A 24598-nucleotide genomic window follows, 5' to 3' on the forward strand; every position below is an offset into this window, starting at 1 on the left:
GTAGTGGTATCTCATTGTTTTAATTTGCGTTTCCCTGGTGACTTATGATGTGGAATATCTCTATTTGCCATCTGTATACCTTTTTAGATAAAGTGTTTGTTTAGGGCTTTTGTCCATTTTTAAATTGAGTTTTTATTGTTGAGTTTTAAAAGTTCATTGTATATATTTAATAGGAGTCCTTTATTTTCTCCTATTCTGTGATTTTTCTTCTCGGCTTTTCTGCATTGTCTTTTGCAGAGCAGGCATTTTTAGTTTTGAGGATGCCCAACTGATCAATGATTTCTCTCATAAATGGTGCCTCTGGTGTTGTATCCAAGGAGTCATCACCATGAACAGGGTCATCTCGGTTTCTCTTATGCTATTTTCAAGGAGAATTTACAGTTTTGCACTTTAGAGCTACGATCCATTGGGTGTTAACTTTGTGTATTGGTCAAGTCTGTTTCTAGATCTATTTCTTTGCATGTGACTGTCAGTTCTGGCCCTTTTGTGGAAAAGACTATCTTTGCTTGACTGCATAATTTTGCTTCTTTGTCCAAGACTGGTTGACTGTATTTACATTGGTCTGTTTCTAGGCCTTCTCTTATGTTCCACTGATCTATTCTTTTCAATAAAGCACTATCTTGATTACTGTAGCTTTATAGTAAAACAAGTCAGTTTATCAGGCATCTGACTTTGTTCTTCTTCAATATTGAATTGGCTTTTGCCATTCCTGAATGGTGCAGTGGTAAAGAATCCACCTATCAATACAGGAGATGTAAGAGATGTGGGTTCAATCCCTGGGTCAGGAAGATCCTCTGGAGTAGGAAAAAACAACCCACTCCAGTATTCTTGCCTGGAAAATTCCATGGATAGAGGAGTCTGGCCGTCTACAGTCCGTGGGATAGCAAAAGTCAGACACGACTGACCACACATGCTCCTCCTCCTCTTTTGCCGCTCCATTAAACTTTAGAATTTTTTGTCCATATCCACAAAATAACTTGCTGGAATTTTGATTAATATTGTGTTGAATCTATGCATCAATTTTGGGAAGATATCTTGAAAACATTGACTTTCTACTCATAAAATATCTCTCCACTTATTTAGTTGTTATTTTATATTTTTCATCAGAGTTTTGTAACTTTTCTCATATGGATCTTGAATACATTTTGTTAGATGTATACCTAAATATTTCATTTTGGAAAATTCTAATGTCAATGGTTTTTAATTTTAAATTCTTGTTGTTTATTGCAGGCATTTAGGAAAACAATTAACTTTTTTATGTTACTGTTATATTCTATAACTTTGCTATAGTAACTTATTAATTCCAAGATGTGTTTTTCTGTTTGTTTCAAAATTCTTTTGAATCTCCTGCTTAGATGATTGTGTCCCCTGTGGATGAGGACAATTGTATTTCTCCTTCCTCATCTGTATACTTTTATTTCCTTTTCTTGTTGCATTATCTAGGTTTTACTGTACAATGATGAAAAGTAGTAGTGGGAGGGGATATCTGCCTTGTTCCTATCATGGTAGAAAAGCTTCATGTTTACCACCATGAAGTATGATGTTGGCTATAGGTTTTTTATAGATGTTGTGTATTAAATTGAGAAAGTACCTTTCTAGTCCTCATTTGCTGAGGTTTTTTTCTCATAAATGTTAGATTCATGATAAAAATGTTATCATGTTAGATATAATCCAGGGTGTTAGATTTGGTAAAAATGCCTTTCTGCATCAGTTGATATGAATACTGTTTTCGGAATGTTGAAGTAACCTTGTATATCTGGGATAAATCAACCTGCTCAAGATGTATAATTCTTTTCATATGCTATTGGATTCAGTTTGTCAATTTTCTGTTGAAGACTTTATATGACTTTAATTATTTTAACTTCTCTTTATTACTCAAAAGTTTTAAGTTTGAATATCAAATTTAAAACGTGTCACCCTAAGCATAGTAGAAAAGAGTAATCTTTAGAAATAGCAAACTTGCATTCTTATTCCAGTTCTGACACTTTTATTATGAAATCAAGAAATTATTCTTTTGCTCTTGAAGGCTCATTATTTTCATTGGCAAAATTCAGTCATTTAATAGTCAACCACTTACTGCCTATTACATGACAGATGATGTTCTAGGTGGTGAAGATAAACAATATTTAAGACAGACAAAAATCCCTGTTTTCATGAAACTAAAATACTAGAGGACTTAAAATAAGCAATAAACATACTATTAAGATAAAATATGTATCTTATAGCATTAAATAGCAAAGACAATATAGCACAAGTCAGAGAAAAAGCATAGGAAATTTGAGGGTAAGGAAGATTGCAATTGTGAGAAGGGTGACCGGGGCAGACTTATTTCTTCAGATTATAATTTGAGTGTAAATACAAGGAAGCACAAGCTGGAATCAAGACTGCCAGGAGAAATTTCAATAACCACAGATATGCAGATGACACCACCCTTATGGCAGAAAGTGAAGAAGAACTAAAGAGCCTCTTGATGAAAGTGAAAGAGGAAAGTGAAAAAGTTGGCTTAAAGCTCAACATTCAGAAAACTAAGATCATAGCATCCAATCCCATCACTTCATGGCAGATAGATGGGGAAACAGTGGAAACAGTGGCTAACTTTATTTTTCTGGGCTCCAAAATCACTGCAGATGGCGATTGCAGCAATGAAATTAAAAGACACTTACTCCTTGGAAGGAAAGTTATAACTAACCTAGATAGTATATTAAAAAGCAGAGACATTACTTTGCTAACAAAGGTCCATCTAGTCAAGGCTATCGTTTTTCCAGTGGTCATGTATGGATGTGAGAGTTGGACTGCAAAGAAAGTTGAGTGCTGAAGAATTGATGATTTTTAACTGTGGTGTTGGAGAAGACTCTTGAGAGTCCCTTGGACTGCAAGGAGATCCAACCAGTCCATTCTAAAGGAGATCGATCCTGGGTGTTCATTGGAAGAACTGATGTTGAGGCTGAAACTCTAATACTTTGGCCACCTGATGCAAAAAGCTGACTCATTTGAAAAGACCCTGATGCTGGGAAGGATTGGGGGCAGGAGGAGAAGGGGATGACAGAGAATGAGATGGCTGGATGGCATCACCGACTCGATGGAGGTAGGTTTGAGTGAACTCCTGGAGTTGGTGATGGACAGGGAGGTCTGGCGTGCTGTGATTCATGGGGTCTCACAGAGTCAGACACAACTGAGCGACTGAACTGAACTGAACTGAGCAAGGATGTGAAGGAGAAGTCTGGGAAGTCAACGATCCCCAATACAGGAGAAACTAGGCAAGCGCTTGAGGCAGGAGCTTATCCAGCCTCTTTGAGGGAGAACAAGAGAGCCCGTGTGACCAGAGCTGAAGGAAAGGAAAGACGGTGGGATGTGAGATTGGACAGGAAGTGAGGAGGCTATGGTCCTGTAGTCTCTTGGAGATTATGGTAAATATTTTGATTTCTACTTTGTAAGGTGAATGCAGAAGTGACATGGCATGATTTACACTTCCACAGGATTACTCCAGTCTGTTTGGTAAAACAGACTCAAGATAGCAAGCATGAACCAGAAAGAGCGTGTATTATCTTAGAGACCATGGGGGCTTGGGACATGTTGGCAAGAGTAATGGTGGTGAGAAGGGGATGGGTTCTGAGTAATTTTGGTGGCAGCACAAAAAGGATTAGCTGCTTAATTTGATGTGAGCTTGAGAGAAAGAGAAGAGTCAAGGGTAACTCCAAGTTTTTGATCTGAACAAATCAAGGGCAAAATGAGTAACACTTATTGCACAGGCTTAGACACCCCACTCCAGTACTCTTGCCTGGAAAATCCCAGGGACAGAGGAGCCTGGTGGGCTGCAGTCCATGGTGTCGCTAAGAGTCAGATATGACTGAGCGACTTCACTTTCATTTTTCACTTTCTTGCATTGGAGAAGGCAATGGCAACCCACTCCAGTGTTCTTGCCTGGAGAATCCCAGGGACAGGGGAGCCTGGTGGGCTGCTGTCTATGGGGTCGCACAGAGTTGGACACGACTGAAGCGACTTAGCAGCAGCAGCAGCACTGCACAGTGTTATGGAGATTCAGTGAGAAGATGTAGATAAAAGGCTTGATTTATCCTTCTGCCCTTATTTTAGAACCTTATTTCAGAACCTTATTTCATTAAGATGTGTGTATTATTTGTACTAGTTTTTCACTATGTAGGTAAATTTAAAAGATGACACCACTAGTCTTGATTTGTTTTTAAGCCTTTTGTTGTAAAAAGAAATGGAATCCACGCAGGTGGAGTTTGATGAGGGCTGAGGTTGAGAAAAGAGCTTGAGTTAATGATTCAGACTCAGCAGATGTATGCTGAGTGCCTACTTGGGTCTAAAATAGTACTATACATGCTGTCTCATTTAATCCTCACAAAAACCCCGTTAAAACAAACAAACAAGAACCCTTCAACATTCATAGCAAAACCCTTTGAGGTTCATGTTATAATCCCCACCTCATTGGTAAGAAACTGAGACTTAGAAAGGTTATGTGTCTTATCCAGTGTCTCAGACAAACAGACTATGATTTAAAGAAAGTCATGCTTTATTCTACCACCTGTCTTTGTGGAAACCAAATCTTCATCTGAATCTGTTCATCTCTCATTTTAAGAAACACAGATTGATTGGTGTGCAGAAGCACTTTTGTTCTACATTTTCCATCTGGGCTTCTTCTTTCCCATTTTTATATCCTAACAATACTGAACCAGTTATGTATTTTTTAAACTTTAATACCACCCCCTGATTTTTGGTGTACCTTTTTTATTCTCTATGGAGTGTCCTCTCTTTACACATCAGGAAAACTTCTGCTTGACAGAAGCTTAAGGAATATATTTTTCTATAAACTCTCTGATGTCCCCAAGTGGAATTAAAAGTGTGTACCTAGTTCCCTGCTTCATACCACAGAGGAGCAATTGTCATATTGTACAGTGAAGGAGTACACTTGTCTCTCTGGCAAGGATATAAGTTTGCTGGGGGCAAGAATTTTGTTTTCTCTCTGAATTTCCAAGCCTGAGTCACTTCCAAGAACACAGACTTACAGCGGGGGCATGTTGATATATAAATGGATGAACTGCTCAAAATTCATACAGCGGGCATGAAATGACATCACAGAAGCTTTCCTTGCAGATGCTGATTGCAGCCATGAAATTAAAAGACACTTACTCCTTGGAAGGAAATTATGACCAACCTAGACAGCCTATTAAAAAGCAGAGACATTACTTTGCCAACCAAGGTCCGTCCAGTCAAGGCTATAGTTTTTCCAGGGGTCATGTATGGATGTGAGAGTTGGACTGTGAAGAAAGCTGATCGCTGAAGAATTGATGCTTTTGAACTGTGGTGCTGGAGAAGACTCTTGAGAGTCCCTTGGACTGCAAGGAGATCCAACCAGTCCATTCTAAAGGAGATTGATCCTGGGTGTTCATTGGAAGGACTGATGCTAAAGCTGAAACTCCAATACTTTGGTCACCTGATGCAGAGAGCTGACTCATTGGAAAAGACTCTGATGCTGGGAGGGATTGGGGGTGGGAGAAGGGGACGACAGAGAATGAGATGGCTGGATGAAATCATTGACTCGATGGACATGAGTTTGAGTGAACTCCGGCAGTTGGTGGTGGACAGGGAGGCCTGGCGTGCTGTGATTCATGGGGTCACAAAGAGTTGAACACGACTGAGAGACTGAACTGAACTGAAGGTTAGACAGTGGGGGAAAAGAACAAATTCTTGGGGCCTGATGTTGCCCGTCTCTGTCAAGTAGAGTTATCCTGAAACAGTTGAGTCTAGACTTCAAGGTCATCTTTGAAGGGGTCATTGCTTTCTCCCAGGGTTGAGGAAACCTTAGAACACGTTAAGAGAAATGACAGTGATCCCGCACCCTCACCTGCACGCAGTCCCTGTGGAGAATTTCCCTCTGCACCATGGGCTGGCATCACTAGAGGCCTGGTGCTCCGTGCTCTGAGAACTCACTCTGTGCTAGGGCAGTCCTCCAGCGAGCACTGCCCTTGGCTATTCTATCCCAGAGCTGCATCTGACAGTAAATACTTCTGATATTTCAAAACCCACTCACTGAGGTGGCAGATTTGCTACAGGGGACTTCACTGTGAAGAGTTGCTACTTTTTTTTTGACAAATGTATAGAGTATATTAGCTTTTCCTGCTTAAATTTATGGTGTAATAAAGCGTACTGTGCCCTAGCCCTGTTAGGAGAGCAGGAGTAAATGGCTCCTCTTGCCGGCTACTGATAAATCTGACCAGATTCTTACCATAAGCAGAAGAGTGATTGACATTTAAAAGAACAGAGTGGAGGAAAGGACACCCAGTCCAGGATGGTGAGAGATGAGAGAATGACTCCTGAGAGGTTTGATGCAGGGACCTGGCAGGCCCCATACTTCTCCAGTTACGATTTATGCCTTCAGGTTGTCACTCCATCATGGCTCGTGTTTAGTTTGTCATGCACGCATGCAAACCTGTGGGTGATGGAGGCTCCAGTCTGAGGCCTGAAGGAAATCCAAGGGGCACAATTTTGCCTCTGACTTGTCTCTGTGTCCCCAGTGAAAATTTACATGTAGGAATTGAAGAGAGGGATATGTATACTTTGGAATTTTGAGGAAAGAAAATCAATATTGGGCAAGTTTTTCCATGGGCTGAGAAACCTAGGGCTTTTAGCAAGGATATATTAAAGGAAGGTTCCTCGTGCCTGTAAAAAAAAAAAAAGAAAAAATCTTCCTTAGAATCAAAAGTCAATTTCTTCCTCATGGCAAACATCAAACCCACTTAGATACTTAATAAATACTTTTGAAAGAATCAGAAAAGCATATCATCATTTGTGTTAACAACAAAAATAACAGCTAATATTTATGAAACTATGGAGTACTTTTCTATTGCCAAATACTTCATATTTGTTAAGTGCTTAGATGCACTCAGACTAATTAAGGTCATTTTATATCTTTCCTTCATCAATCCTGAACATTAGACTGTAGGGCAGTGTTTCATCCTCATGCTACAGGACTGAAAACTGAAATTAGAAGAAGCAAAATTACTTTCTAAAAGCCACACAGTGGGAAAAAGGGGGACAATCAGCAAACCCCGATTTCAAGTCAGTTTCAGTCAGTGACAGCGTGTTCTAATCCAGAAATATTGTCAGGTCATTAATTAGTTATCTAGTACATTTTTGTTTAAATAAGTTTATTAAAGATAATTAATATGTGGTTATTATAGATAGCCAAACCACTTACATATAAAAAGAAATAAATTAACATCATCCAAAATCCACCATCCAGAGATAACCAATTAATGTTTGGGTGAGCAGTCCATCAAACATTTCTCTATGGATATGTACAGAATTATGCATAAGATTTTATGTAAATGGAATAATATCGAACATACTGTTCTAAAACCTGTTTTATTTTTCACTCAGCAATATGTCATGGGCATCTTTCCATGTCAATAAATATAGATTTGCATCATCATTTTTAATTGCAGCATAATTAGAAATCACAATATTTTAGAAAGAAAAAAAAAATGACAAAAACTGTCTACTCCAACCTTTTGTCCAGTCTAGAAGTTCCCTGGCTGAAAATCACACAGATTTTGCTGCATATTTTCATTCAAAGATAATAATTCTAATAGTAAGAGAGTTAAGCCAAACTCCCCTTCTCTGTAACTTTCACATACTAAAATGTATGGCTATATTATTAAACCCAGTTATCATCCCAGATTTCTGCTTTCTCAGTCAAGTGTTCCCTAAATTACACATCCCCAAATCTTTGTTCTTCATGAGTCAGAACTTCCAGACTTTTACCTACCTGAATTCCCTTCTTCAGTAACTCTAACAAGTTAAACAGCAGAGCACAGTTCATCCATCATCTGTGGTGCAAGCAGCACATAACTTAGTGATACTTTTGCATTCCAGTCATTTGGATATGTTTCTTAATTGGTAGCTCAGATAGTAAAGGATCTACCTGCAAAGTGGGAGACCCAGGTTCGATCCCTGCATCAGGAAGATTCCCTGGAGAAGGGAATGGCAACCCACTCTGGTATTCTTGCCTTGAGAATTCCATGGACAGAGGAGCCTGGCAGGCTACAGTCCATGGGGTCACAAAGAGTTGGACACAACTGAGTGACTAACACTTTCAATTTTCTTTCTTTTCCCAATATAGTCTAATGCTGATGGTTTTGGAGAGATGAACAGATGGATAGGGGTCATCCATCAGAACCAGAATCGGTACTACAGATGTACATGGAATTTTTTTTCAGGAGGCCTTAAAGAATGGCTGAAAAGTGATCTTTATAACAACTATTCGGATATGTAAAGGCAGCATGGTGGAACAAAATATTTAAATGTTCTTATTCATTAAAAGCTCAATGCTCTGAAATCAAGAAAAAACCTAAAGATATTATGGAAACTTCCATGAAACTTGACCCAGTAGCATTCAATACCATCTTACTCAACAATTTAAAAATTTATTTTTCATAATTAGTTGGAGGCCCATATGTCTGCAGAGGCTTACTCAGTGTCATAAGGAAGGGAGATGGAAGATTGTATCTCCCAGAACACATATGCAAATTAGTGCTACCAGCAAGTTAACAAAGTGATGAAAGCTTTCATTAAACACTTGGTCAGGTAGCTTATATGGAGGGAGATTAACTAAACTTGAGGGACTGTGCCTCAAAGTCAGGGGCCAGTTTCTCTTTTCAGAAGTAATATGAAAAGTTGCTGTTGAGTTTTGTTGTTATCTTGAAGACAGCTGAGAGTCTGGCTTGAGTAATTAAAATGCTAATTGGAAATTCACCATTCATCAGAGGAAATAGCAATGAGTCAATTTTCTTTTCTTTCTTTTTTTCTTTTTTTTTCTAAGTGTTTTCTCTGGTGATGGCAGATGTTGGGGTTGTGAATTCATTGTGTGTCCTAGATGTAGAGAAATCTTCTATTCAAGCTGAGTTTTTCTTCTCCTGTATTTTTGTTGATTGTCTGCTTAAATTAACCTTTCCTAATGAGATGGAGATTCGCTGGCTATGTCTGTGATTTACTGCCTGTGAAATTAGTGAGTCTGGATAATTCATCCCATGGGTGACAAGGGTGAGATCACAGACTGAACCAGCAGGTGACAATGGAGAACATGAACATGCCTGCTGCTATTGCACCCACAGCCTGCTGTTGGCAGAAAGCGCATGACAAGCGCAGTCTTTCAGTAACCCCAATTTATCACCAGCCCATCTGGATTTGGAGCCCAGCACATCCCATTTGCAGCTCATGCTCAGTCACTCAGTTGTATCCAACTCTTTGTGGCCCCAAGGACTATAGCCTGTCAGGCTCCACTGTCCATGGAATTTTCCAGGCAAGAATACTGGAGTAGGATGCCATTTCTTACTCCAAGGGATCTTCCCAACTCAGGGATTGAACCCCTATCTCTTGTGTCTTCCTCACGGGCAGGCAGATTCTTTACCATGTGCTACCTTGGGAGCTTAGCTGGATCTTATTGGCCACTTCGAGTATAAAACCAGCAGATGTCAGTATTGGTGCACAGTAATTGCAATAAAACTTCCTTCTTGGCCAAATCACAAAACCTAACTTAGAGAAAGATGTAGACAAGCCATGTAAAAGTACAGTATTTAAGTTGTTAACCATTTATTTTTGCTGAGTAGGAGCTGACTTATTCTAGAGATAATTAACTTCTTTTCTGAATCTCTGTATAAAGACTTTTTTATACTGCATTATTACTGAATTTGCCAATTTTTTTCTATAAGAATTTCTGAATAAATAATTTTTTGAGGTTTGAGAAGGAAGAAAGTCTTATAGGCAAATATATTTGTAAAATTCTACTTTTAATTATATATCTACCACAAGGATTTTTTGAATTCATAATGGATTTATGTCTTACAAGTCTTCAAGATGCGATAAAGGCATACATTACTATCAACACTAGTTGGCCATGTTATGAAAAGAAATTGCTTTCCCAAGAGAATACTTTGTAAATACTGGCTCCTAGAATCTTTTTGTTTTATAAATAATGAACTCAAGGTTGTATGACCAACTGACAAGCTCAATACAGCCTTCAACTTAAAGGCACGATTTTGTCCAATTCTCCCACCCATGCTCTTATGAAGTATCTGTATGCAACACTTAAAAAGCTAATACTGTGGATAGAAATGGAAATTGGGTTAAAATAAAATGTCTGGAGGCTGCTAGAAGACTGATGTTAAGGTGCTTGTTTTTGTTGTGCTAACTTGAAACTCAGGCAAGAAAAGTGTGAGCATTGCCAGAAAATTCTGCAAAGTGAACTCACAAGCAACAGGTGCCTGGGCAAAAAAAATCTGGTAGAGACAAATGACAGATGGCCTAATGCCCAGAAAGAAAACCTAGAAGAATTTATTTGTGAAATTAAGACATTTTATAACAAGCATCTATGTGTAAGAATTAGAAAGCCATCAGTTCAGTTCAGTTCAGTCACTCAGTCACGTCCGACTCTTTGCGACCCCATGAATCATATCCAAAACAACATGCATATTCAAAGATGTGAGAAAATTGTAAGATTTCACCTCAAACTGATCCCTAGGCTAAATGCAAGTCACTGGCTATTTGCCCCAGCAGAACCAATTAGCAAAGGTATTTGATTTTGTTTATTTTGTATGTGTGTGTTTCTTTTCTGTTTTTTTAATTTTTTTAAACTCCTGGCCCTCAAGGAAGTCTTTAATTTTTTTTACCTCCTGTTCCTCAAGGAAATCTGTCAAATTAACAGCTGAATATGAACTAAAGAAATAGACTTAAATGACCATACATGACAAGGAATACAGTCTTCATAAAAATAGTTTGGAAAAGTCACTAAATAATGGATTGCTGTAGCCTTTCACAGGCAAAAACACAGAAATGAAGAAAAAAACCTCAGGAAAAGGGAGTTTGATTTTCAAAGTTTCCACATTATGATATTTAAATGTTCAGTTTTCATAAAGTCATAAGGCATATTGAAAAAAAACAAGAGAGTATAGCTCTTTGAAAGAAACAAAATAAATTTGCTGAAACCAATGCCTAGGAAGCCTAGACATAGGAGTTACTAAATAAAGAAATAGCTATCTAAATATGCTCAAAGATCTAAAGGAAAACATAGACAAAGAAATAAAGAAAATTAGGAAAATTATGTAGAAAAATTTTAAATATATATATAAAGAGCTACCAACCTATAGAATTATTGGAGAAGGAAATGGCAGCCCACTCCAGTGTTCTTGCCTGGAGAATCCCAGGGACGGGGGAGCCTGATGGGCTTCCGTCTATGGGGTCACACAGAGTCGGACACGACTGAAGTGGCTTAGCAGCAGTAGCAACCTATAGAATTAAATAACAGCGGTGCTCAGAGCAAAATATATACCTATATATACTTATTTTAAAAGAGAAAAAAAAAGTCTCAAAATAAGGAACCTAAATTTACACTTTGAGGAACAAGAAAGGAAAAAGCAAACTAAACCTAAAGGTATTGGAAGTTAGAAAATAATAATATTATACCAGAGAGTAATAACATAGAGAATAGAAAAACAATAATCAGTAAAAGCAAAAGTTTGCCCTTTAGAACAATCAACAAAATTGGCAGACTTTTACTTAGACTGACAGAGACACAAAGGCAAATCACTAAAATCAGAATAAAAGGTGGTTATTATTACAAACCATAAATAAAAGGGAGTTTATGACAATACTACAAATAATTATATGCCAGCAAATCAGATATCTTCAATTAAAAGAACAGTTTTCTAGAAATATGCAAATAATCTAAGTTGATTAAAAAAGATATAGAAAATCTCAACAGATTTATGACCACTTAAGAGAGTGAATCAGTGTTCAAAACTTTGAAACAAAGAACGGTAAAAATCCAATGGCTTAAATGGTGACTTCTACCAGACATTAAAATATTTAATACCATCCCTTCACAAGCTCTTCCTAAAGCATGAAAAAAACAAACAAACATATGTACAACCCAGGGCAGACTCATGTCAATGTATGGCAAAACCAATACAATAATGTAAAGTAATTAGCCTCCAATTAAAATAAATAAATTTTAAAAAAAAGAAAAAAAAGAACAAGAGTGAAAACTCCATGACTCACAGGAGCACCATTTACTGTGATACCAAAGCTAGATAAAGATATCACAAGGAAAGGGAGGTACAGACCAATATTCCTTATTATTTTAGAAATAAAAATCCTCACAAAATACTGGCAAAAAAATCCAATACTTTATCAAAAATATCCACCATGACCAAAATGGGATTTATTTCAATAATGCAAGAGTGAGTGGCTCAAGATAAGAAAATAAATCAAAGTTATATATCACATTTTTAGAAAGAGAGGAAAAATACAATTATCTCAATTGATGCAGAGAAGGCATTTGACAAACTCTAACATTTTCTCATGATAAAAACACTCTGAAAACTAGGAATATAAGAGGACTTCCTCAACAAGATAAAGGCATTTTTTATAAACCACAGCAAACCTCACACTTAATGATGAAAGATGGAAAACAGTCCCTCTAAGATCAGGAATCAAGACAAGGATAACCACTGTACCACTTCTATATAACATTGTACTAGAAGTTTTAGAGCAATTAGGCAAGAAATAAATACATAAACCAAATGCATTCAGATTGGAAAGAAAAAAAAATACTAAAACTATCTCTAGTCACAGATGACATGAGCTGATATTTGAAAAAATCTCCAAGAATTCATAAGTAAGCTACTAGAACTGTATAAACAAATTCAGCAAAGTGGAAGAGTAAAAGAAGATCAAGATGCAAAAATCATTTGTGTTTCTGAACATCATGAATGAACAATTCAAAAAAGAAATTAAGAAATTTTATTTGTAATGGTATCTAAAAGAATAAAATGCCTGTAGATAATTTAACCAAAAAAGTTGAAAGACTTCTATAGATGTGTTTATATTAAGTCATTTCAGTCATGTCTGACTCTTATGACCCCATGTACTGTAGCCTGCCAGGCTCTTCTGCCCATGGGATTCTCTAGGCAAGAATATTGGAGTGGGTAGTTATTTCCTTCTCCAGGGGATCTTCCCAACCCAGGGATTGAACCCAGGTCTCGTGCATTGCAGGTATAATTCATAGATAATGTATTATCATATATTGAGTACCTATTAAGCATTTTATTAAAGATGACCTCATTGTTATATCATCCTGTTTTCAAAGATGAAATCAGAATCATGCATTCATGGTTTCAGTTCAGTTCAGTCGCTCAGTCATGTCCGACTCTTTGCGACCCCATGAACCACAGCACACCAGGCCTCCCTGTCCATCACCAACTCCCAGAGTTGACCCAAACCTATGTCCATCAAGTCTGTGATTCCATCCAACCATCTCATCCTCTATCGTCCCCTTCTCCTCAAGCCCTCAATCTTTCCCAGCATCAGGGTCTTTTCCAATGAGTCAACTCTTTGCATGAGGTGGCCAAAGTCTTGGCATTTCAGCTTCAACATCAGTCCCTCCAATGAACACCCAGGACTGATCTCCTTTAGGATGGACTGGTTGGATCTCCTTACAGTCCAAGGAACTCTCAAGAGTCTTCTCCAACACCACAGTTCAAAAGCATCAATTCTTCTGCACTCAGCCTTCTTTATAGTCCAACTCTCACATCCATACATGATTACGGGAAAAACCATAGCCTTGATTAGACGGACCTTTGCCTATTTGGAACCAGTCTGCTGTTCCATATCCCTTTCTAACTGTTGCTTCCTGATCTGCATACAGGTTTCACAAGAGGCAGGTCAGGTGGTTGGTATTCCCATCTCTTTCAGAATTTTCCGCAGTTTATTGTGATACACACAGCTGAAGACTTTGACATAGTCAATAAAGCAGAAATAGATATTTTACTGGAACTCTCTTGCTTTTTCAACGATCCAATGGATGTTGGCAATTTGATCTCTGGTTTCTCTGCCTTTTCTAAAACCAGCTTGAACATCTGCAAGTTCACGGTTCATGTATTGCTGAAGCCTGGCTTGGAGAATTTTAAGCATTACTTTACTAGCGTGTGAGATGAGTGCAATTGTGCGGTAGTTTGAGCATTCTTTGGCATTGCCTTTCTTTGGGATTGGAATGAAGACTGACCTTTTCCAGTCCTGTGGCCACTGCTGAGTTTTCCAAATTTGCTGGCATATTGAGTTCAGCACTTACATAGCATCATATTTCAGGATTTGCAATAGGTCAACTGGAATTCCATCACCTCCACTAGCTTTGTTCGTAGTGATGCTTTCTAAGGCCCACTTGACTTCACATTCCAAGATGTCTGGCTCTAGGTGAGTGATCACAAAATTGTGATCATTTGGGTCGTGAAGATCTTTTTTGTATAGTTCTTCTGTGTATTTTTGCCACCTCTTCTTAATATCTTCTGCTTCTGTTAGGTCCATACCATTTCTGTCCTTTATTGAGCCCATCTTTGCATGAAATGTTCCCTTGGTACCTGTAATTTCTTGAAGCGATCTCTAGTCTTTCCCATTCTGTTGTTTTCCTCGATTTCTTTGCATTGATCGCTGAGGAAGGCTTTCTTATCTCTCCTTGCTATTCTTAGGAACTCTACATTCCAATGGGTATATCTTTCCTTTTCTCCTTTACTTTTTGCTTTTCTCCTTTTCACAGCTATTTGTAAGGCCTCCTCAGACAGCCATTTTGCTTTTTTGCATTTCTTTTTCCTGGGGATGGTCTTGATCCCTCTCTCCTGTACAATGTCACAAACCTCCATTCACAGTTCAGATCAAGTCCCTTAAATCTATTTCTCACTTCCTCTGTATAGTCATAAGGGATTTGGTACATGGTTTAGGCAGCTACTAAGAAAATTCACCGTGCTGTTCCTTGGTCCAGGGTTGGGGAAAAAAAAACAGTGAAAACTTAATTGGTTAAGTACACAGTCTGTGGGATGCCAACACATAGAACCATTGTTATTGATTCTAGGGGATCAAGGACTTAGGGGATCATAAATATTTTGGAATCAAAGACTAACAGGCTTATAAACCATTGCGTTAAATCTCACCTCACTGAATAGCACTGAGAATCAGCTCTTGAAATCACCAAGTTCCCACTGAATATATCTGGTAAAAGAGCGTCTCTTGGCACATCCAATTTCTGCCCTGGGTAGTTGTGAAAGGTAAAAAAAAGTTACGGATTTATTAACCTAAAATAGGTCTCCTTGGAAATTCCCTGGAAGTCGAGTGATTGGGACTCCACACTCCCACCACCAAGGGCCCAGGTTTAATCCCTGGTCAGGGAACTAAGATCCTACATGCAGTGCAGTCAAAAAAATAAAAAGTAAAACAAACAACAACAGAAAAATAGATCCCATTGAACTACCTTGACCCTAGTTCAGTCTCTTGTAGTCTTACAAGAGAAAACCATTCCGTCTTTGAATGATGAAAGACTGCACGGTGGACATGCGCCTTCCTTGTTTTACCTTGGCTTTAATCTTTTAAGGCGGAGTTTGCCTTTTCTTCTGCTCCTTGCATCTCCTTCACTTCCTGCCCCCAACTTCTCTTTCTTCTCCAGTTAGCAAAACATGAAAGCACACAATCTAATAGGTGTGGATGCAAGCATAGTCAATTTGAAGTTCTGGAAGCTGTTTGTTTGTATTTAAGTTTGATTTCACGTAATGAGACTCCATTTAAACTTATTAGACGGGAAGGACCCTAAAGAACTCAGTCAACTTTGTGAATTTTATTCCCAGGGAATGCAATGATGATTTTTCATGTTGTCTCTGAAAAGCCATACATGGCAGAAGTGCTTTTTTCCCCCCGCTCCTTGTCATTTTGTGCAGAGAGTTTCTACTTTCCATTCTGAATTCAGGGCATGTTGCTGCCTTGTGCTTTTGGAAGGATAAAGCTAAAAAGAAAAAAAAAAAAATTCAGTGGAGCAGTGAGGCAGAGAGAGAGACTGTGGAATCAGTTGGAATGGTCTGTTCACAGGGGACCAGCAGCACAATGTTGGGCAAGGAGAGAAGTGGGTCTTTTTGAAAGGAGAGATACTTATTAAAAATTCTATCAACTAGATACCCAAGGAGCTTCACTCTAGGGGAAAATGGAGAACTCACTTATGGAAGTCAATTCAACTTTATTACTGGTCCCAGTAGAGGCAGATGGAAGAATAAGTCAGCGGAGGCAGATGGATAAAATTTATAGTGAAAAATCTGGGAGGCAATGGTGTAAGTCAGGAGAAACAAGTTCTTATGCTGCCTGTTGCACTGAAATATCTGAGCGACCTCGGGCAAGTTACTTTCTTTCTCTATACCTGATTTTTCCTACTTCTTAAATGACCGGACAATTCAAACGCCACCATTGATTTTAACATTGTTAAATGTTGAACATTTTAACATTCCTGATTGTAAATATTCATATACATGAAAAAAACAACAACAACAAAAAAATCTGCAGTGGTAGAATTTGATCTCTTAGCTTCCCAGCAAACTTTTAGAAAGTATTTGAGATATTTTGGGGACATGCGATTCTCCCAATTACCTGAGCGCAGGGATGCACGATGCTGCCTTTAGTCACTGACTGACATTAATCATGTCAGCTCCTTTTTCTACAAGAATGACTGCTTTAATGAGAAACTCCAGCCACTGTCAACACGCCAAGGGGTGTGAAGGAGGAAGGGTAGATAAATGGGAGGGTGTTATTAAAAAGGAAATGATGGATGAGGAAATCAAGCTCCTGGATGCTGAGAGGGGGATGGGGTTGGTATGGACATTCGAGCATGGCTTCAAGTAACCTGACCCATTGTCTCTGGAGAATACTTAAAAATGTTCAGCAGAAAATCGAGGCTTCTTTGTTCTACTTACCTTCATGCACACCTCTCCAGCCGTGGAGACTGTAGAGTGTCATGATTAAGAGAATAAGCTCTGCTCTCAGTCTGGTTTTGAATTTTATCTTTACTACTTTCTAACTGTATTAACTCCATTTTCTCAACTAAAAGTTGGAGATAATAGGAGTGCCTATTCCATAGGACCATTAGGATGATTTAACAAGATAATGCTCATAAAGTGATTAACATAAGGTCTGATAATATTAAGCCATTATAAAGTGAGTTACTATTGCCACACTTTAATTCTGTTAATTTACATGTCTCACATACACCCTTTCGTTTAGTTCTCACAAAACTCTCCAGCGTAGGACAGGAATTACTGCCATACCGCACATGAGAAAACTACAGTTCAGTAGTACTGGGAGTTATATCAGTTCTGAAGCTGGGGCTGACTCACGGGTCAGCGCATGAGTTTTCAGTGTTGTTTAGTTGTTAAGTCGTGTCTGACTCTCTTGTAATCCTATGGACTGCAGCCCTCCAGGCTCCTCTGTCCATGGGATTTCCCAGGCAAGAATACTGGACTGGGTTGCCATTTCCTTCCCCAGGGGAATCTTCCTGACCCAGGAATCAAACCTGTGTCTCCTGCCAGTTAAACACCAACAGCATGTCATACAGTCTATTTTGTGCTTTAGTAGCGACTTTCAGCTCTCAAGACAGCTCAGTGATACGGGCTTGCTTGTGTGAAGATAACTGAGGTTTAGGGAAGCAAATGATTTACTTAACAGTGCTGGCCAGCTAGGGAAATAACCAGGGTTTGAATCAGATTCTGGGACACTAAGTTCAGTTTTCCTTCCATCTTGATCTGAGTGCTTCTCTCATCATGCAATTAATCTATTGCCTGGTATTTGGTGACAATAGACACATTTACAGGATGTTTTGTTAGAAGAGCCCCTTACCATTTTACTGACACATTCAAACCACATAGGCACTATCTGCATTAGTGGTTCTCAAAGGAAGTTTTCTCCAGAACAACTTATGACTGAGTCTTGGTTATACTAGTTTTCCTATAGCATATCCTACTAGCGAAGATAACATGAGAATACACTCATGACATATACCATAAGCCTTGAAGGCAGAAACACAAACCTGAGATCATATTCCATGACAGTTACCACTTTTATATCTTAGGAAAAAAACTATGCTTAATTTTGTTTTAATCTGTGAGAGAAAAACAATATGACCTCTCCGGATCCTTGTGAAGATTATATAGTAGGAATTAAACAGTGCTTACTCACTAAATGGTAGCTTTGACCAAGAATAATGTGCTTTACATTGCAAATTTGAACTTAGAAATTCTTACAATGTCCTTTTATATAGAAATGTTTCTTATACAGATAGTTGTGATCAATATTGAAATCCACAAGGAAAAACTAATTCAGTAAATATGTATTGTTCTTTTACCTTAAGTAACACATTGATTGACATTTTCCTTACACTGTGGAGAAGTTCCATGGAGGTTTCACTTCAGACTCTAACAGTATGAGTCTATAGCAGAAGACACACAATACATTGCAAGGCAAATGGTATACATGAAGTTTAAAACTAGCTTTTATCCCTCTGTACTTTCAAAAGGCAAAATATTAACCTTGGACAGAAATTGTCCCAAGGGATGTATAATTTTAATGCAGGCTGTGCATAAGCTAAAGAACATTTAAATTTCTCTTAACATCAATTATCACCCTCAATTAATTTTTGTTGAGTATTCACTAAGACATGGGAATATATGAACATAAGAATAACTGCAGAGGCCCATCGGTATCACTGTGCTGTCCAGTGGAATTTTCTCTGATGCTGGAAATCTTCTCTGTGCTGGCTCATGTTGAATATAATCTGCACAGCTGAAAAAATAAAAATTTATGTGATTGCTAGTTAATTTTAAATGGCTATATGTAGCTAGTGGACATAGTATTGAACAGCACAGGTAGCAAGGAGATGGCATTGTTCTCAAAGTCAGATTACTTGGGCTCAAGTCTTGACCATACCACTAGTATGGAGATATGGAGATATAGATATATATATATATATATCCATCACTCTTATTGAAATGCCTTCTCTTTTGGTTTGTCTGAGGTTAAGTACCCCTATTCATAGAATGTTACAGTTAGTCCAGGACCACAGATCCATAGCACTGAAGCCACCAGGACTGATCCCTGTGCTCATGGCAGGCATCACTAATCAATCTCACACTTCTTTGCATTGAGCCATATGTGGCATTCATCACCTTCTCCATATAATGTTCCAACAGGCACTTGCCAATAAAGTGCAGTTGACATGTGAGAATGAGCTTAATGTACATTTTCTATTCTAAATACCCTCTATGGTCCCTTCTAATTCCAAATTATTTGGTTGAATAAAAATTTTCTGGCATATTAAGAGGAATAGAATCTCATTTAAAAAGGATACACACACACACACTTAAACATGTACTTGCTGTGAGAGATTTTACATTAATCCCAGAGATAGAGGCATGATATTATGAAATCTGATAAATGGAAGAGAATCTGAAGGTCATCTGTTACAGATTGGGTTCCCTGGGAAGCAGACTCTGAGATGGAGACTAGCACACACAAGGTTAGTTAGAGAGTCTCTTGGTATCAGCAACTGTGGAAGAGAAGAAAAGGCAGTAGGACTGGAACTGAGAACAGGGAAAAGGCAACCCGTCCTTCAGTCAGTGGGACACCGTGGCCAACAGCGTGGGGTGCTCTAACGACAGTATGAACTTTAGATCTGTCTTGAGCGGGAGCACGAGACCCAGGCCTTTCCTCCTCCCAATCAGTCATTGGCTGTAGGCCATTTCAGGAAGGAAGTACAGCCTTCGGGGAGGACACTCTTTAAAGCTGAGGCAATTCCCATATCCTGGCAGCTGAGGACTGTCTTCTGTCCTCCAGATCTGGGAGAATGATTCCTTTATGTCTGATGTGAGAGGGAAGTGGATAGCTCTTTACAGTACCCACAAACCAGCCAATTCACCACTTTCAACTTTTAAAGTATTGAAAGTAAAGACTGAGTTATAAATTGACAATCAAATTAAATTCTGGCAAACAGATTTCTTGTGTCTACTAGGTTGGTTGGTTGGTTTAGTTGTGTCTGAATTTTACAACCCTATTCACTGTAGCTGGCCAAGCTCCCCTGTTAATGGGATTTCCCAGACAGGAATACTGAAGTGGGTTGCCATTTCATTCTTTAGGGGATCTTCCTGACCCAGGGATCGAACCCATATCTCCCACTTTGCAGGTAGACTCTTTACTGCTGAGCCACCAGGGAAACCTCAGGTCTACTAGGACTAGAACCCAAATTGTCATGGCCCCAAACTGCTTACCCATCTACTCACGCTTCTAACTTCACTGTACACGGTACTTAAAGGCAACGCTGATGCTGGTCATGTGCGCTGAGTCCTCAGCATTGATTGTGCTTTTAGTATGGTTAATGGATCACAGCTTGACACCATTAGTTGGGCTCAGACGATCAGACCGAGCTGATGGGCCCTCTGCCCACTGCTGTCACTTCATCCCCTCACCTCTTATTGAATGTGGTTCATCTTCTTAAGCAGTTATTCCAAACAGTCTCTCTGTTCCACAACCACTGGCGCCTCTTATCCTGTCCATGTCAGCAGCACCACTCTGAAAGGTAAGTCACTAACATCAGCCTTACACAAAAAGGCCAGAATCTAGCTTCAGAAGTGGGCTTCTCTGTGACAGTCATTGCCAGAAAAATTTTTGAGCAGGTTTTTTTAAACCATGGAATCATTTTGGGCTGGATAATTGTTTTCTGTGTGCTTTGGACTGTAGGCTGTTTATCAGCACCCCTTGCCTCTATCAACAAGGTGAGAATAACACCTCCCTCTAATTCTGGCAATAAAATTATGTCTCCAGACCTTACTAAACGTCTTTCCATTCCGTTCAGTCGCTCAGTCGTGTCCGACTCTTTGCGACCCCGTGGACTGTAGCCTACCAGGCTTCTCCATCCATGGGATTCTCCAGGCAAGGATACTGGAGTGGGTTACCATTTCCTTCTCCAGGGGATCTTCCCGACCCAGGGATCGAACCCAGGTCTCCCGCATTGGAGGCAGACGCTTTAACCTCTGAGCCACCAGGGAAGCCTTGGGTATTGCTAAATCACCTCTGGTTGAGAACCACTCACACAGGTATCTTTGTTTAGACGTAATACTTCTTATTTCAGGGAAAAACCTCTCTTCTCTCTTCCACAGCTCTCTCACTCCATTCTCTCCCACCACCTTTCTGTCTACCTGTTTCCCTCTTGTATTTTAAAGACAAATTTAGGAGTATATTTTTCGGACAAGATCCCACATCCGCTTGAAAACCCTTTCACTAGCTTCCTCCATCTCATTTCTTCTCTTTTTCTTCAGAGTTCAACCTTGAATGCATGTTTTCTTTCCGCTTTTGTATTTTTACTACATATGTGTCAAACGATGGAAAGTGTGCTTTATGTGTTTTGATAAGTGCTAATAAGTTTATATATATATATATATATCACACTGAATATGCCCCTGTCTCATCCAACTGCTAGGTGGGAGAGATCTTCAAACTCACTATGCAGCCGACTAGCAAAATGACCGACCAAAGTCACACAAAGTGACCATTTCCCCAAATTTTGGCAACATAAATTAATGTCAGCTAGAAAAAAAATTTCCTGTTTGATGAAAGATTTTTTTTTTTAAATTGAAGGCTAACATGCATAGAATACCGTATAAAGGTCACTGATTATACTTATGAGGCTTAAGGATTTTTTACAATGATGTATACCTGTGTAACCATCAACTGTCGCAAAAGACAGCATTTGCAATGCCCCTTGGTTCCTTTGAGACCAGACCTTTTCTGGTCTCTTTGATATTTTATTGCTTCTGTTCATGAGTTAGCTCAAGCTTAGTGATTTTAGCAATGCACATTTACTGTTTTACAGTCAGAATTTCAACACTAGTCTCACCAGATTAAGCTCAGGGTGTTGGCAGAGCTTCATTCCTTTCTGGAGGCCTTCACAGAGAATCTGTTTCCTCATTTTTTTCCAGATTCTAGAGGCTGCCATGTGCCTTGGGGCATAGCCTCCTTCCATCTTCAAAGCCAGCAACATCTCATCTCCCTGGCACTGTTTCCATCATCACATCTCTTTCCCAAAGTCTCTTCTGCCTTCCTCTTCCATTTATAGGGACTCCTGTGGTTACACTGGGCCTTCCCAGATAATCCAGGGAAATCGCCCTATTTTAAGAGCAGTTGATGATCAACCATAATTCCATCAGCAACTTTATCTCCCCTTTGCCATATAACCTAACACATTCACAGTTTCTAAGATTAGTGTGTGAATATTGTTGAGGAGCTGTTGGTTCTGCCTACCACAAGAGGCAGACGCTATTTTAACATCTGAATTGGTTATAAATAAATAATTTTTGTCTCCAATCTCTTTTCTAAAGTCACATAAAATCTGCATTACATGTAGTATTCTCTTGTCTATCATCTTTTGCTCTAAATGGTTTTGGGTTTTTATCTCTGTTTCTGCTGCTGCTGCTAAGTCACTTCAGTCGTGTCCGACTCTGTGTGACCCCATAGGCCCTCCAGGCTCCCCCGTCCCTGGGATTCTCTGTTACCAACAGTTTATTTTGTGGTTTTCCCTATGTATTCCTCTAGGCTTCCCAGGTGGCACAGTGGTAAAGAGTCTGCCTGCCAGTGCAGGAGATGCAAAAGACACAGGTTTGATCCTGGGGTCAAGAAAATCCCCTGGAGTAGGAAATGGCAACCCACTCCAGTATTCTTGACTAGAAAATTCCATTGGACAGAGAAGCCTGGTAGGCTGCAGTCTGTGGGGTCAGAAAGAGTTGGATACAACTGAGTGACTAAGCACATACATGTATTTCTTCACATAAATGTAATAATATAATAATTTTTATATAATAATTTATTCATTCTGCTCTTGAAGGGCATTTGGGTTGTTTAGACATTTTGTTTATTATGAATAAACCTATGAAAAATTTTGTACCAGGTTGTGTGGATACCTGAACTCATTTCTATAGGGTATATACTGGAGTGGAAGTACTTAGCTGTAAGAGACATTTGTGTTTAACCTCAGTTCAGTTCAGTTCAGTTCAGTCGCTCAGTCATGTCCGACTCTTCGCAACCCCATGAATCACAGCACGCCAGGCCTCCCTGTCCATCATCAACTCCCAGAGTTCACTCAAACTCATGGCCATCGAGTCGGTGATGCCATCCAGCCATCTCATTCTCTGTCGTCCCCTTCTCCTCCTGCCCCCAATCCCTCCCAGCAGCAGAGTCTTTCCCAGTGAGTCAACTCGTTGCATGAGGTGGCCAAAGTATTGCAGTTTCAGCTTTAGCATCAGTCCTTCCAATGAACACCCAGGACTGATCTCATTTAGAATGGACTGGTTGGATCTCCTTGCAGTCCAAGGGACTCTCAAGAGTCTTCTCCAACAACACAGTTCAAAAGCATCTGTGATCAGCTTTCTTCACAGTCCAACTGTCACATCCATACATGACCACTGGAAAAACCATAGCCTTGACTAGATGGACCTTTGTTGGCAAAGTCATGTCTCTGCTTTTTAATATGCTATCTAGGTTGGTCATAACTTTCCTTCCAAGGAGTAAGTGTCTTTTAATTTCATGGCTGCAATCAGCATCTGCAGTGATTTTGGAGCCCCCAAAATAATTCTGACAGTTTCCACTGTTTCCCCATCTATTTCCTATGAAGTGATGGGACCAGAAGCCATGATCTTCATTTTCTGAATGTTGAGCTTTAAGCCAACTTTTTTACTCTCTTCTTTCACTTTCGTCAAGAGGCTTTTGAGTTCCTCTTCACTTTCTGCCATAAGGGTGGTGTCATCTGCATATCTGAGGTTATTGATATTTCTCCCAGCAATCTTGATTCCAGCTTGTGCTTCTTCCTGCCCAGCATTCCTCATGATGTACTCTGCATAAAAGTTAAATAAGCAGGGTGACAATATACAACCTTGACGTACTACTTTTCCTATTTGGAACCAGTCTGTTGTTCCATTTCCAGTTCTAACTGTTGCTTCCTGACCTGCATACAGGTTTCTCAAGAGGCAGGTCAGGTGGTCTGGTATTCCCATCTCTTTCAGAATTTTTCACTGTTTATTGTGATCCACACAGTCAAAGGCTTTGAGTCAATGAAGCAGAAATAGATGTTTTTCTGGAACTCTCTTGTTTTTACCATGATCCAGCACATGTTGGCAATTTGATCTCTGGTTACTCTGCCTTTCCTAAAACCAGCTTGAACATCTGGAAGTTCACGGTTCACGTATTGCTGACGCCTGGCTTGGAGAATTTTGAGCATGATTTTACTAGCGTGTGAGATGAGTGCAATTGTGCGGTAGTTTGAACATTCTTCGGCACTGCCTTTCTTTGGGATTGGAATGAAGACTGACCTTTTCCAGTCCTGTGGCCACTACTGAGTTTTCCAAATTTGCTGGCATATTGAGTGCAGCACCCTCACAGCATCATCTTTCAGGATTTGAAACAGCTCAACTGGAATTCCATCACCTCCACTAGCTTTGTAGTGATTCTTTCTAAGGCCCACTTGACTTCACATTTTAACCTCAATAGAAACAGCCATCAATTTTCCAAAGTAGTTTACCATTTCACACTTCCACCTCTGATATGAGAGTTCTAGCTATATTCTCATCCTAGCTCATACTTCATATTTCCCATTTTATTTTCAAATTAGTTCTTACCCCTAATAAAATTGTGGAAAGGTATCTCTTCATGGATTAATTTGCATTTTCCTATTGGCTAATGA

Source organism: Moschus berezovskii, chromosome 7 (assembly GCF_049115385.1).
Source record: "Moschus berezovskii isolate FMDL1 chromosome 7, NW_MosBer_1.0, whole genome shotgun sequence".
Lineage (NCBI taxonomy): Eukaryota > Metazoa > Chordata > Mammalia > Artiodactyla > Moschidae > Moschus > Moschus berezovskii.